Source organism: Salmo salar, chromosome ssa01, assembly GCF_905237065.1.
Source record: "Salmo salar chromosome ssa01, Ssal_v3.1, whole genome shotgun sequence".
Lineage (NCBI taxonomy): Eukaryota > Metazoa > Chordata > Actinopteri > Salmoniformes > Salmonidae > Salmo > Salmo salar.
In genome coordinates this window covers 167966718-167982867 of record NC_059442.1, presented here as the reverse complement: position 1 = coordinate 167982867, position 16150 = coordinate 167966718, and the positions used below count along the sequence as shown (strand labels likewise).

The 16150-nt window shown below is 44.9% G+C and overlaps 1 protein-coding gene across 3 annotated transcripts in view; it reads right to left on the bottom strand.

Moving 5' to 3' along the window:
* Positions 1 to 16150, bottom strand: part of LOC106572123 (WD repeat-containing protein 7) — a 376679-nt gene that overhangs the window by 227345 nt on the left and 133184 nt on the right. The gene's annotated exons all lie outside the window — the stretch shown is intronic.

Genomic DNA, 16150 nt, shown 5'->3' with positions numbered 1-16150 from the left:
CAGCAGAGGGTACATCTGTGGGGGTTTCAGTCAGCAGCAGAGGGTACATCTGTGGGGGTTTCAGTCAGCAGCAGAGGGTACATCTGTGGGGGTTTCAGTCGGTAGCAGAGGGTACATCTGTGGGGGTTTCAGTCGGTAGCAGAGGGTACATCTGTGGGGGTTTCAGTCGGTAGCAGAGGGTACATCTGTGGGGGTTACAGTCGGTAGCAGAGGGTACATCTGTGGGGGTTACAGTCGGTAGCAGAGGGTACATCTGTGGGGGTTTCAGTCAGTAGCAGAGGGTACATCTGTGGGGGTTTCAGTCGGTAGCAGAGGGTACATCTGTGGGGGTTTCAGTCGGTAGCAGAGGGTACATCTGTGGGGGTTACAGTCGGTAGCAGAGGGTACATCTGTGGGGGTTTCAGTCAGCAGCAGAGGGTACATCTGTGGGGGTTTCAGTCAGCAGCAGAGGGTACATCTGTGGGGGTTTCAGTCAGCAGCAGAGGGTACATCTGTGTGGGTTTCAGTCGGCAGCAAAGGGTACATCTGTGGGGGTTACAGTCGGCAGCAAAGGGTACATCTGTGGAGGTTACAGTCAGTAGCAGAGGGTACATCTGTGGGGGTTTCAGTCAGCAGCAGAGGGTACATCTGTGGGGGTTTCAGTCAGCAGCAGAGGGTACATCTGTGGGGGTTTCAGTCAGCAGCAGAGGGTACATCTGTGGGGGTTTCAGTCGGTAGCAGAGGGTACATCTGTGGGGGTTTCAGTCGGTAGCAGAGGGTACATCTGTGGGGGTTTCAGTCGGTAGCAGAGGGTACATCTGTGGGGGTTACAGTCGGTAGCAGAGGGTACATCTGTGGGGGTTACAGTCGGTAGCAGAGGGTACATCTGTGGGGGTTTCAGTCGGTAGCAGAGGGTACATCTGTGGGGGTTTCAGTCGGTAGCAGAGGGTACATCTGTGGGGGTTACAGTCGGTAGCAGAGGGTACATCTGTGGGGGTTACAGTCAACAGCAGAGGGTACATCTGTGGGGGTTTCAGTCAGACAGACAGTGTTTGTTTCCATGTGGAGGCTTTCTGAACGCAGCAGCTCATCCTTCCATTGTAACACACACACACACACACACACACACACCCTTCCAGTGTAGTTAGAGGAAGAAGCAACATCTCCAGACTTTAATTGCCAGCTTCCTTTATTACCTGCTTCCACTTAACAGTCCTCCGCTGTGGCCCATAGACTCTGGTCTAAAGTAGTGCACTACGTAGGGAATAGGGCTCTGGTCTAAAGTATGACACTACGTAGGGAATAGTGTGCCATAGGGCTCAGGTCTAAAGTAGTGCACTATATAGGGAATAGGGTCTATAGTAGTGCACTATATAGGGAATAGTGTGCCATTTGGGACGCATAACCAGCTCTAAATGACATCCACTTTTACCACTTCCTGGTACAGCAGGAAGCCATGGAGGGATGCTGTCTGAGCAGCGTCTGAAGCTCTCTAGGGAGGGAGGGAACAGTACTCACAGAGACAGAGAGAAACAAAGACTTCATGTAAATAATTGTGCCCCAGAACCTGACCCCCCCCAACTAACGATTTAGGACATAGGAGAGGGTCCACAGTTTTAATAACTCTGCTCTGATCAAGCGGAGAGGAGTCCCTCGATCCTGACTAGTCTCCCAGTCCCTACCACTGAAAAACATCCCCACAGCATGATGCTGCCACCACCATGCTTCACCGTAGTGATGGTGCCAGGTTTCCCCCAGACATAATGATTGGCATTCAGGCCAAAGAGTTCAATCTTGGTTTCATCAGACCAGAGAATCTTGTTTTACTGAGGAGTGGCTTCCGTCTGGCCACTCTACCATAAAAGGCCTGATTGGTGGAATGCTGCGGAGTTGGTTGTCCTTCTGGAAGGTTCTCCCATCTCCACAGAGAAACTCTGGAGCTCTGTCAGAGTGACCATCAGGTTCTTGGTCACCTCTCTGAACAAGGCCCTTTTCCTCTGATTTCTTAGTTTGGCCGGGCGGCCAGCTCTTGGAAGAGTCTTGGTGGTTCCAAACATCTTCCATTTAAGAATGATGGAGGCCACTGTGTTCTTGGGACCTTCAATGCTGCAGAATGTTTTTGGTACCCTTCCCCAGCTCTTTGCCTCGACACAATCCTTCCTCGGAGCTCTACGGACAATTCCTTCGACCTCATGGCTTGGTTTTTGCTCTGACATGCACTGTCAACTGTTAGACCTTATATAGACAGGTGTGTGCCTTTCCAAATCATGTCCAATCAATTGAATTTACCACAGGTGGACTCCAATCAAGTTGTAGAAACATCTCAAGGATGATCAATGGAAACAGGATGCACCTGATCTCAACTTATAGTCTCATAGCAAACAGTCTGAATACTTATGTAAATAAGTCATTTAAAAAAAAAAATATATACATTTGCACACAATTTTTTGTTGTTGTTGACTTTTGTCACTTTGTCATTATGGGGTATTGTGATGTCACTATGGGGTATTGTGATGTCACTATGGGGTATTGTGATGTCACTATGGGGTATTGTGATGTCACTATGGGGTATTGTGATGTCACTATGGGGTATTGTGATGTCACTATGGGGTATTTGATCACATGGGGTATTGTGATGTCACTATGGGGTATTGTGATGTCACTATGGGGTATTGTGATGTCACTATGGGGTATTGTGATGTCACTATGGGGTATTGTGATGTCACTATGGGGTATTGTGATGTCACTATGGGGTATTGTGATGTCACTATGGGGTATTGTGTGTAGATGGATGAAAAAAACACATGTATTTAATCCATTTTAGAATAAGGCTGTAACATAACAAAAGGAGGAAAAAGTCAAAGGGTCTGAAAACTTTCTGAATGAACTTTACCCCACATGACAATGTGTTAGTAGCTATTCCAGAAACATTCATCCAGGAAGCGTGTCTAGCTACCCATTTCTCCCTCCCTCCCTCCCAGGTAGAGGGGGCCCGGGTAGAGGGGGCCCTCACAGTAATCTCCTGATAACACTACACCAGTGGCCTTGAGCAGAGCAGAGAGATCATGGGGCAATTAGATTTCCGCAGGGGAGCGGAAATCGACTGTAGGGGGTTAATAACACACCAAGCTGTCTACTGGGCCCTGTAGTAACAGAGAGGACTGGTTTAATAACACACCAAGCTATCTACTGGGCCCTGTAGTAACAGAGAGGACTGGTTTAATAACACACCAAGCTATATACTGGGCCCTGTAGTAACAGAGAGGACTGGTTTAATAACACACCAAGCTATATACTGGGCCCTGTAGTAACAGAGAGGACTGGTTTAATAACACACCAAGCTATATACTGGGCCCTGTAGTAACAGAGAGGACTGGTTTAATAACACACCAAGCTATATACTGGGCCCTGTAGTAACAGAGAGGACTGGTTTAATAACACACCAAGCTATATACTGGGCCCTGTAGTAACAGAGAGGACTGGTTTAATAACACACCAAGCTATATACTGGGCCCTGTAGTAACAGAGAGGACTGGTTTAATAACACACCAAGCTATATACTGGGCCCTGTAGTAACAGAGAGGACTGGTTTAATAACACACCAAGCTATATACTGGGCCCTGTAGTAACAGAGAGGACTGGGTTAATAACACACCAAGCTATATACTGGGCCCTGTAGTAACAGAGAGGACTGGTTTAATAACACACCAAGCTATATACTGGGCCCTGTAGTAACAGAGAGGACTGGTTTAATAACACACCAAGCTATATACTGGGCCCTGTAGTAACAGAGAGGACTGGTTTAATAACACACCAAGCTATATACTGGGCCCTGTAGTAACAGAGAGGACTGGTTTAATAACACACCAAGCTATATACTGGGCCCTGTAGTAACAGAGAGGACTGGTTTAATAACACACCAAGCTATATACTGGGCCCTTCAGTAACAGAGAGGACTGGTTTAATAACACACCAAGCTATATACTGGGCCCTGTAGTAACAGAGAGGACTGGTTTAATAACACACCAAGCTATATACTGGGCCCTGTAGTAACAGAGAGGACTGGGTTAATAACACACCAAGCTATATACTGGGCCCTGTAGTAACAGAGAGGACTGGTTTAATAACACACCAAGCTATATACTGGGCCCTGTAGTAACAGAGAGGACTGGTTTAATAACACACCAAGCTATATACTGGGCCCTGTAGTAACAGAGAGGACTGGTTTAATAACACACCAAGCTATATACTGGGCCCTGTAGTAACAGAGAGGACTGGTTTAATAACACACCAAGCTATATACTGGGCCCTGTAGTAACAGAGAGGACTGGTTTAATAACACACCAAGCTATATACTGGGCCCTGTAGTAACAGAGAGGACTGGGTTAATAACACACCAAGCTATATACTGGGCCCTGTAGTAACAGAGAGGACTGGTTTAATAACACACCAAGCTATATACTGGGCCCTGTAGTAACAGAGAGGACTGGTTTAATAACACACCAAGCTATATACTGGGCCCTGTAGTAACAGAGAGGACTGGTTTAATAACACACCAAGCTATATACTGGGCCCTGTAGTAACAGAGAGGACTGGTTTAATAACACACCAAGCTATATACTGGGCCCTGTAGTAACAGAGAGGACTGGTTTAATAACACACCAAGCTATATACTGGGCCCTGTAGTAACAGAGAGGACTGGTTTAATAACACACCAAGCTATATACTGGGCCCTGTAGTAACAGAGAGGACTGGGTTAATAACACACCAAGCTATATACTGGGCCCTGTAGTAACAGAGAGGACTGGTTTAATAACACACCAAGCTATATACTGGGCCCTGTAGTAACAGAGAGGACTGGTTTAATAACACACCAAGCTATATACTGGGCCCTGTAGTAACAGAGAGGACTGGTTTAATAACACACCAAGCTATATACTGGGCCCTGTAGTAACAGAGAGGACTGGTTTAATAACACACCAAGCTATATACTGGGCCCTGTAGTAACAGAGAGGACTGGTTTAATAACACACCAAGCTATATACTGGGCCCTGTAGTAACAGAGAGGACTGGTTTAATAACACACCAAGCTATATACTGGGCCCTGTAGTAACAGAGAGGACTGGTTTAATAACACACCAAGCTATATACTGGGCCCTGTAGTAACAGAGAGGACTGGGTTAATAACACACCAAGCTGTCTACTGGGCCCTGTAGTAACAGAGAGGACTGGTTTAATAACACACCAAGCTATATACTGGGCCCTGTAGTAACAGAGAGGACTGGTTTAATAACACACCAAGCTATATACTGGGCCCTGTAGTAACAGAGAGGACTGGGTTAATAACACACCAAGCTATATACTGGGCCCTGTAGTAACAGAGAGGACTGGGTTAATAACACACCAAGCTATATACTGGGCCCTGTAGTAACAGAGAGGACTGGGTTAATAACACACCAAGCTATATACTGGGCCCTTCAGTAACAGAGAGGACAGTTAACATCACTACAGACAGAGACTAGTGCCTGGATGGAAGAGGCATCCACCGTGTTAGCCAGAAACACATTTCACGTCACTAAAACTATATTACAATAACCAGCCATACATTTACTACCCAGACTATCTAACCCACGAGATAAAGGGATTGATATTCCCTATACTACTATTACATACACACTAGATATACAAAAGTATGTGGACATCCCTTCAAATTAACGGATTCTGCCATTTCAGCCACACCCCGTTGCTGACAGGTATAAAATTCGAGCACACAGCCATGCAATCTCCATAGACAAACACTGGCAGTAGAATGGCCTTACTGAGGAGCTCTGTGACTTTCAACGTGGCACAGTCATAGGATGCCACCTTTCCAACAAGACAGTTCATCAAATGTCTGCCCTGCTAGAGCTGCCCCGGTCAACTGTAAGTGCTGTTAACGTGAAGTGGAAACGTCTAGGAACAACAACGACTCAGCCGCCACACAAGCTCACAGAACGGGACCGCCGAGTGCTGAAGCCCGTAAAAATTGTCTCTACTGAGTTCCAAACTGCCTTAGGAGGCATCGTCAGCACAAGAACCTTTCGTCGGGAGCTTCATGAAATGGGTTTCCATGTCCAACCAACCACAGACAAGCCTAAAATCACCATTGTGCAATGCCAAGTGTTGGCTGGAGTGGTGTAAAGCTCGCCGCCATTGGAGCAGTGGAAACGCATTCTCTGGAGTGATGAATCACGCTTCACCATCTTGCAGTCAGACGGACGAATCTTGGTTTGGCGGATGCCAGGAGAACGCTACCTGCCCCAATGCAGAGGGCCAACTGTAAAGTTTGGTGGAGGAGGAATAATGGTCTGGGCGTGTTTTCCATGGTTTGGGCTAGGTTCCTTAACAGGCTGGACACATGACATTTTTAACAATGCTTTTTTTTTCTAATAAAAACTAGTTCATTGCAGCCGCGGTGGAGCCCAGTTTCATAATATTACCATATATCCCAGCTGCCTGTCGTAGTTTTGAAGTAATCACACAAAACAGGTCTTATTTTAGGTCATGTTTCACCCTGCCAGCTCCTATTAGTTCTATTGAGCACCGTGGCACCAACTCTCCTTCTGAACGTTCTGATCCCAGTTTGATGTACTATGTCACAACGACAGCTTCGCTATAGTTGGCAATGATACCAGCTCACGTTGTTTATAGTTCAAATGTAAACAACACATTATTCACGGAACTCTGAGGTCGTCCCATTGTTTCCTATAGGGGAAATATAGGTATGTCTGTTTATTTTGACCAATATCTCCCAATGTGTATATTTACATTTTTTTTTTTCTTCAATTCGGACACCATGCTAATCATGAGAATCTCCTCTTTCGAATGATGTAAGTCTGGGCAGTGTATCTCGTTGTCGTCAAACGCTAGACCAGAAATAGTCCGAAGTTTCCATTCCCCCCCCCCCCCCCCTACTTCCTCATTATGCAGACATAAGCACACTTGGCACCATTGAGGTGCGGATGTTTACTTTCTACACAAGTTATTTTTCAGTTTTGTCCTAAGAACAGATTGTAGTGGTAAAATAAGAAGGGATACATTTTTTGGTGCCATTTAGGCTAAATGGAATTCTAAGCTTCACTCCAGCCAAAACAGGCTCTGAGAACGTTCGATTCCATTCATTTGATATGGGCTCGCGCTAGTGTTCCAGTTTAGCTGCCGTTTTTCAGCCTTGGGCGAATTTTGACTCGTTCTATTGTCCAGCCTACCCTTAGTTCCAGTGAAAGGAAAACTTAACGCTACAGCATACAATGACATTCTAGACGATTCTGTGCTTCCAACTTTGTGGCAACAGTTTGGAGAAGGCCCTTTCCTGTGTCAGCATGACAATGCACCAGTGCACAAAGCGAGGTCCATACAGAAATGGTTTACCGAGATTGGAGTGGAAGAACTTGACTGGCCTGCACAGAGCCCTGACCTCAACCCCATCGAACACATTTGGGATGAATTGGAACACCGACTGCCAGCCAGGCCTAATCGCCCAACATCATTGTTCCCGACCTCACTAATGATCTTTTCGGCTGAATGGAAGCAAGTCCCTGCAGCAATGTTCCAACATCTAGTGGAAAGCCTTCCCAGAAGAGTGGAGGCTGTTATAACAGCAATGTTCCAACATCTAGTGGAAATCCTTCCCAGAAGAGTGGAGGCTGTTATAGCAGCAATGTTCCAACATCTAGTGGAAAGCCTTCCCAGAAGAGTGGAGGCTGTTATAGCAGCAATGTTCCAACATCTAGTGGAAAGCCTTCCCAGAAGAGTGGAGGCTGTTATAGCAGCAATGTTCCAACATCTAGTGGAAAGCCTTCCCAGAAGAGTGGAGGCTGTTATAGCAGCAAAGGGGGACCAACATATTAATGCCCATCATTTTGAAAGGAGATGTCCACATACTTTGTCACATAGTGTACGTATAAATACATTTCTCAGAAATAAACTGGATTTAAAAAAAAGAGAGAACTCATCGTTAACCTTTCGGTTAACATTTCTCCAATAATAACAAATAATTCAATGGCTGTTTTCCATGCCATATCAACAACATACTCCTCATAGGAATAAACTGGTTTCCATTTTATGCTCTTGTAAATTTACCTCCCTGTAAAAGGTCACTTATTCATTGCCTTAGTTTGGCTCTCCTACCTCAACATGGCCTTGTGGGTGTGTGTGTGTGTGTGTGTGTGTGTGTGTGTGTCTCAGCATGGGCGCTTGTGTACACCATTGTGCATCAGTGACCTTTCCACTGTAACAGATCTGTTTAAGTGCAGAGGAAGTCTAAAGTTTACGACAGGAGAATTAACAGCAGGTAGGACATCTAGCTAGTCTTCACTTAAGGGCATAGTACTGTAGGTCCAGTGGTGCTTTTCCACATGCAAGTCTGGAGTCCCTGCACCAAGCAAATATATACATACAGCTATCTGGATTAGTATCACACGTAGTATAGATACATACAGCTATCTGGATTAGTATGGTAGTGTACATACAGCTATCTGGATTAGTACCACACGTAGTATAGATACATACAGCTATCTGGATTAGTACCACACGTAGTATAGATACATACAGCTATCTGGATTAGTATGGTAGTGTACATACAGCTATCTGGATTAGTATGGTAGTGTACATACAGCTATCTGGATTAGTATGGTAGTGTACATACAGCTATCTGGATTAGAATGGTAGTGTACATACAGCTATGTGGATTAGTACCACACGTAGTATAGATACATACAGCTATGTGGATTAGTATGGTAGTGTACATACAGCTATGTGGATTAGTATGGTAGTGTACATACAGCTATCTGGATTAGAATGGTAGTGTACATACAGCTATCTGGATTAGAATGGTAGTGTGTGGTGAGTCAATTCTAACCCTGGTCTAGATGGGGTCTGTCACATTCCCTCCCCCTGCCTGGACCAAACCCCTGTATACATGCTGCCAGTCCAACAGCCATGTAGCAGTGCAGGCAGAGAGACCAGAGACCCGTCCCAGAGCGCTTTGGGGAGGCAGAGAGACCAGAGACCCGTCCCAGAGGGCTTTGGGAAGGCAGAGAGACCAGAGACCTGTCCCAGAGCGCTTTGGGGAGGCAGAGAGTCCAGAGACCTGTCCCAGAGCGCTTTGGGGAGGCAGAGAGTCCAGAGACCCGTCCCAGAGCGCTTTGGGAAGGCAGAGAGTCCAGAGACCCGTCCCAGAGCGCTTTGGGAAGGCAGAGAGACCAGAGACCCGTCCCAGAGCGCTTTGGGGAGGCAGAGAGACCAGAGACCCGTCCCAGAGCGCTTTGGGAAGGCAGAGAGACCAGAGACCTGTCCCAGAGCGCTTTGGGGAGGCAGAGAGACCAGAGACCCGTCCCAGAGCGCTTTGGGAAGGCAGAGAGACCAGAGACCCGTCCCAGAGTGCTTTGGGAGGCAGAGAGAGGAGTGCTGAGCGTTGCAGAGGAAAACGAAAATACATCAGATTCAATGACCCCTGCCGCCTTGTTCCCCTGCTGAGGTCAGCCGCCACAGCTCTCTCAATTCAATTTAAGGGGCTTTATTGGCATGTGAAACATGTTTACATTGCCAAAGCAAGTGAAATAAATAAACAAAAGTTAACTCTCTCGCGCTCTGTCTCTCCCTCCCTCCCTCCCTCACTTTCACCATCTCTCCCTCCCCGTGGTAACACTAGACTGAGCAGCAAGGGTCCGTTGCCATGGCAGCTGTTCCCCAGAGCCAACCGGTGTCTGTCCCGTCAGTGTGGCCTGGTGGCTCCACTGTTGTGTACATGGCACAATCCCTCTCTCTCTTTTCCAGGACCACACACAGCAGCAACACACAGAGGAGAATCAGGGTGGATGTTGGGGATAAAGATATCCTCTGTGTGCTGGATGGAGAAATGTAGAGAGGGATGGAGGGAAGAGGAGGACGGCTCCCTGGGGAGGTTCCACTTGGCATTAATTATTCAGCCCGGGAGGCAGGCAGGCAGATAGAAACAGCTTTTAACTTCAGCCTCCGTGTCTCTATTTCTGAAAGTCACAAATACGCTGCCTTCGGAAAGTATTCAGATCCTTTGACTTTTCCACATTTAATTATGTTACTACAGTCTTATTCTAAAATGTATTAAATAAAACAATATCCTAAGCATATCTACACACAATGCCACATAATGATATCACAAAGACTCGAAATTGAGCTCCGGTGCATCCTGTTTCCATTGATCATCCTTGAGATGTTTCTACAACTTGATTGGAGTCCACCTGTGGTAAATTCAATTGATTGGACATGATTTGGAAAGGCACACACCTGTCTATATAAGGTCTAACAGTTGACAGTGCATGTCAGAGCAAAAACCAAGCCGTGAGGTTGAAGGAATTGTCTTTTGAGCACAGAGGAAGGATTGTGTCTCGAGACAGATCTGGGGAAGGGTACCATGACATTTCTATAGCATTGAAGGTCCCCAAAAACACAGTGGCCTCCATTCTTAAATGGAAGAAGTTTGGAACCACCAAGACTCTTCCTAGAGATGGCCACCCGGCCAAACTAAGCAATCGGGGGAGAAGGGCCTTGGACAGGGACGTGACCAAGAACCCGATGGTCACTCTGACAGAGCTCCAGAGTTACTCTGTGAAGATGGGAGAACCTTCCAGAAGGACAACCATCTCTGCAGCACTCCACCAATCTGGCATTTATGCTGGAGAGACTCAGACCATGACAAACAAGACTCTCTGGTCTGATGAAAGCAAGATTGGCATTCAGCCAAAGAGTTCAAACATCTGGAGGAAACCTGGCACCATCCCTACCGTGAACCATGATGGTGGAAGCATCATGCTGTGGGGATGTTTTTCAGCGGCAGGGACTGGGAAAGATTGAGGGAAAGATGTACAGAGAAATCCTTGATGAAAACCTGCTTCAGAGCGCTCAACCTCAGACTGGGGCGAAGGTTTACCTTCCAACAGGACAACGACCCTAAACACACAGCCAAGACAACGCAGGAGTGGCTTTGGGACAAGTCTCTGAATGTCCTTGAGTGGCCCAGCCAGAGCCCGGACTTGAACCAGATCGAACATATCTGGAGAGACCTGAAAATAGCTGTGCAGCAACACTCCCCATCCAAACTGACAGAGCTTGAGAGGATCTGCAGAGGGGAATGGGAGAAACTCCCCAAATACAGGTGTGCCAAGCTGTAGCTTCATACCCAAGAAGACTTGATGCTCAAATGGCTGCCAAAAGGTGCTTCAACAAAGTACTGAGTAAAGGGTCTGAATACATATGAAACGTGATACTTCATTTTTTATATTTAATACATTTCCTAAAATTTATAAAAACCTGTTTTTGCTTTGTCATTATGGGGTATCGAGTGTAGATTGATGAGGGAAAAAAGCGATTGAATTAATTTTACATTTACATTTTACATTTTAGTCATTTAGCAGACGCTCTTATCCAGAGCGACTTACAGTAGTGAATGCATACATTTCATTTCATGCATTTTTTAAATGTATTTATTTATTTAAAAAAAAAAATTGTACAAGGCTGTAATGTAACAATATGTAAATCAAAGGGGGTCTGAATACTTTAACTGCTGAATAGAGATAAAGTCTCAATTCAATGGGCTTTATTTAGATTTGTACAAAATCTTGCTACTGTGATGGCCCACTGTGGTATTTCACCTAATACAGTTGTAGTCGGAAGTTTACATATACCTTAGCCAAATACATTTAAACTCAGTTTTTCACAATTCCTGACATTTAATCCTAGTAAAAATCCCCTGTCTTAGGTCAGTTCGGATCACCACTTTATTTTAAGATTGTGAAATGTCAGAATAATAGTAGAGAGTGATTTATTTTAGCTTTTATTTCTTTCATCACATTCCCAGTGGGTCAGAAGTTTACATACACTCAATTAGTATTTGGTAGCATTGCCTTTAAATTGTTTAACTTGGGTCAAACGTGTCGGGTAGCCTTTCACAAGCTTCCCACAATAAGTTGGGTGAATTTTGGCCCGTTCCTCCTGACTGAGCTGGTGTAACTGATTCAGGTTTGTAGGCCTCCTTGCTCGCACACGCTTTTTCAGTTCTGCCCACAAATGTTCTATAGGATTGAGGTCAGGGATTTGTGATGGAAACTCCAATACCTTGACTTTGTTGTCCTTAAGCCGTTTTGCCACAACTTTGGAAGTATGCTTGGGGTCATTGTCCATTTGGAAGACCCATTTACGACCAAGCTTTAACTTCCTGACTGACGTCTTGAGATGTTGCTTCAATATATCCACATCATTTTCATGCCTTATGATGCCATCTATTCTGTGAAGTGCACCAGTCCCTCCTGCAGCAAAGCACCCCCACAACATGATGCTGCCACCCCTGTGCTTCACGGTTGGGATGGTGTTCTTTGGGTTGCAAGCATCCCCCTTTTTCCTCCAAACATAACGTTGGTCATTATGGCCAAACAGTTCTATTTTTGTTTCATCAGACCCGAGGACATATCTCCAAAAATTACGATCTTTGTCCCCATGTGCAGTTGCAAACCGTAGTCTGGCTTTTTTATGGCGGTTTTGGAGCAGTGGCTTTTTCCTTGCTGAGCGGCCTTTCAGGTTGTCGATATAGGACTCGTTTTACTGTGGATATAGATACTTTTGTACCTGTTTCCTTCAGCACCTTCAGAAGGTCCTTTGCTGTTGTTCTGGGATTGATTTGCACTTTTCACACCAAAGTACGTTCATCTCTAGGAGACAGAACGCATCTCCATCCTGAGCGGTATGACGGCTGCGTGGTCCCATGGTGTTTATACTTGGGTACTATTGTTTGTAGAGATGAACGTGGTACCTTCAGGCATTTGGAAATTGCTCCCAAGATGAACCAGATTTGTGAAGGGCTACAATTTTTTTCTGAGATCTTGGCTGATTTCTTTTGATGTTCTCATGATGTCAAGCAAAGAGGCACTGAGTTTGAAGGTAGGCCTTGAAATACATCCACAGGTACACCTCCAATTGACTCAAATTATGTCAATTAGCCTATCAGAAGCTTCTAAAGCCAAGACATAATTTTAGGGAATTTCCCAAGCTGTTTAAAGGCACAGTCATCTTAGTGTATGTAAACTTCTGACCCACTGGAATTGTGATACAGTGAATTATAAGTGAAATAATCTGTCAGTAAACAATTGTTGGAAAAATGACTTGTGTCATGCACAAAGTAGATGTCCTACCCAACTTGCCAAAAACTATAGTTTGTTAACAATAAATTTGTGGAGTGGTTGAAAAACGTGTTTTAATAACCCCAACCTAAGTGTATGTAAACTTCAGAATTCAACTGTATATATGGGAGTTTATCAAAATTAGTTTGTTTTGAATTATTTTATGGGTCTGTGTAATCTGAGGGAAATATGTGTCTCTAATATGGTCATACATTTGGCAGGAGGTTAGAAAGTGCAGCTCAGTTTCCATCTCATTTTGTGGGCAGTGTTGCACATAGCCTGTCTTCTCTTGAGAGCCAGGTCTGCCTACGGCGGACTCTCTCAATAGCAAGGCTATGCTTGCTATTGTAAGTTTGGGTCAGTCACAGAGGTCAGGTATTCTGCCACTGTGTACTCTCTGTTTAGGGCCAAATGGCATTCTAGTTTGCTCTGTTTTTTTGTTTATTATTTCCATTGTGTCAAGTAACTACAAAAAGTACCCCTTGACTTACTCCACATTTTGTTACAGCCCAAATTCGAAATGGATTAAATATTATTTATCTACATACTAAACAACATAATGACAAGACATGTTAGATTCACCTTCGGTAATGATTATATTATATATAAACTCAGCAAAAAAAGAAACATGCCTTTTTCAGGACCCTGTCTTTCAAAGATAATTGGTAAAAATCACAAATAACTTCACAGATATTCATTGTAAAGGGTTTAAACACTGTTTCCCCATGCTTGTTCAATGAACCATACACAGTTAGTGAACATGCACCTGTGGAACGGTTGTTAAGACACTAACAGCTTACAATTAAGGTCACAGTTATGAAAACTTAGGACTCTAAAGAGGCCTTTCTACTGACTCTGGGGAAAAAAACGAAAGAAAGATGCCCAGGGTCCCTGCTCATCTGCATGAACGTGCCTTAGGCATGCTGCAAGGAGGCATGAGGACTGCAGATGGCCAAGGCAAAACAAGGCAAAACATTGCAATGTTCGTACTGTGAGACGCCTAAGACAGCGCTACAGGGAGACAGGACGGACAGCTGATGGTCCTCGTAGTGGCAGACCACGTGTAACAACACCTGCACAAAGTAGTGCACTATATACTACTAAAGTAGTGCACTATATACTACTAAAGTAGTGCACTATATACTACTAAAGTAGTGCACTATATACTACTAAAGTAGTGCACTATATACTACTAAAGTAGTGCACTATATACTACTAAAGTAGTGCACTATATACTACTAAAGTAGTGCACTATATACTACTAAAGTAGTGCACTATATACTACTAAAGTAGTGCACTATATATTACCGTAATTTCCGGACTATTAAGCGCACCTGAATATAAGCCGCACCCACTGAATTAAAAAAAAAACTATTATTTTGAACATAAATAAGCCGCACATGTCTATAAGCTGCAGGTGCCTACCGGTACATTGAAACAAATGAACTTTACACAGGCTTTAACGAAACACGGCTTGTAACAAAAATAAATAGGCTTTAACGAAACACGGCTTGTAACAAAAAATAAAAAAATAGCAGTAAGCTTTAGTTGTCTTTTTGCACTGAGTCAATTCCTCACGCTGCTGTTTCTAACGTCTTATCATCGACTCATTAAGACCAAGCTCCCATGCAGCAGCTCTATTTCCTTTTCCAACAGCCAGATCAATCACCTTCAACTTGAAAGCTGCATCATATGCATTTCTCCGTGTCTTTGCCATGATGAGGGTGACAAAATGACTACCGTAATCAGAATGATGGGAAGTTTGAGAGCGCTCGATTTAATCTAAACAGTAAAAAAAAAAGTTGTTTGACGTTAACCCGTTCGGCAATTTCATTGGTCTAATGAAAGCTTCATGCCGCCAAAAAACTGAGCACGTCACAGAATGTGTTTAATTAAAAAAAAAAAAAAAATGTAAGCGGGAAAAATCCATATATTAGCCGCGTCATTGTTTAAGCCGCGAGGTTCAAAGCTGGGAAAAAAGTTGCGGCTTATAGTCCGGAATTTACGGTGACGGGTTCTTCCACAGCAGTGTTTTAGATGTAAGAACAGATCTATGTGATGGGCTGTCTGTCTGTCTGTCTGTCTGGCTGGGATAGCCTCATTACCTTGTCTAATGTATTTAACCAGTAAATAAACCCTGATTGTAGGGTCAGGCTAAAGGCTGGGATGGGGCTAATTGGTTAATGCTTTGAGAGGCATGGCCACTCACATCACATAGCAGACACACACACCCTCACATCGCATAGCAGACACACACACACCCTCACATCGCATAGCAGACACACACACACACACTTCAACAAGATATTCACCTCTATCAGGGGATGGTTCAGCAGCTCAATAACACAGTTAGTCCACTTTCAAAACACCACTGTGACACTCTCACACTGCCTTCCCATGCATTGTGTGTGTTTGTCCCATACAGTGTTACGACAGGGAAGCGGTGACGCCGTGACGACAGGGAAGCGGTGACGCCGTGACGACAGGGAATCGGTGACGCCGTGACGACAGGGAAGCCGTGACGTCAGGGAAGCCGTGACGCCGTGACGTCAGGGAAGCGGTGACGTCAGGGAAGCGGTGACGTCAGGGAAGCGGTGACGCGGTGACGTCAGGGAAGCGGTGACGACAGGGAAGCGGTGACGCTGTGAAGCCTGGCTTCTCTTGATTATGCCCACTATCAATAACATCTGACCTGTGTGATCAATACAGGAGCTGTGTGATCAATACAGGAGCTGTGTGATCAATACAGGAGCTGTGTGATCAATACAGGAGCTGTGTGATCAATACAGGAGCTGTGTGATCAATACAGGAGCTGTGTGATCAATACAGGAGCTGTGTGTAAAGAAACACAAGTCCCTCTCCCCACACACCCCTCTTCCCGTCTCAACGCTCACGCCATAGCACAGAAGCTCAATTCTAAGGCTTCGATCAGCCGCTGACAATCCATTCTTTCGTTCCGTGTTCTAGTACATTTCTTTCGT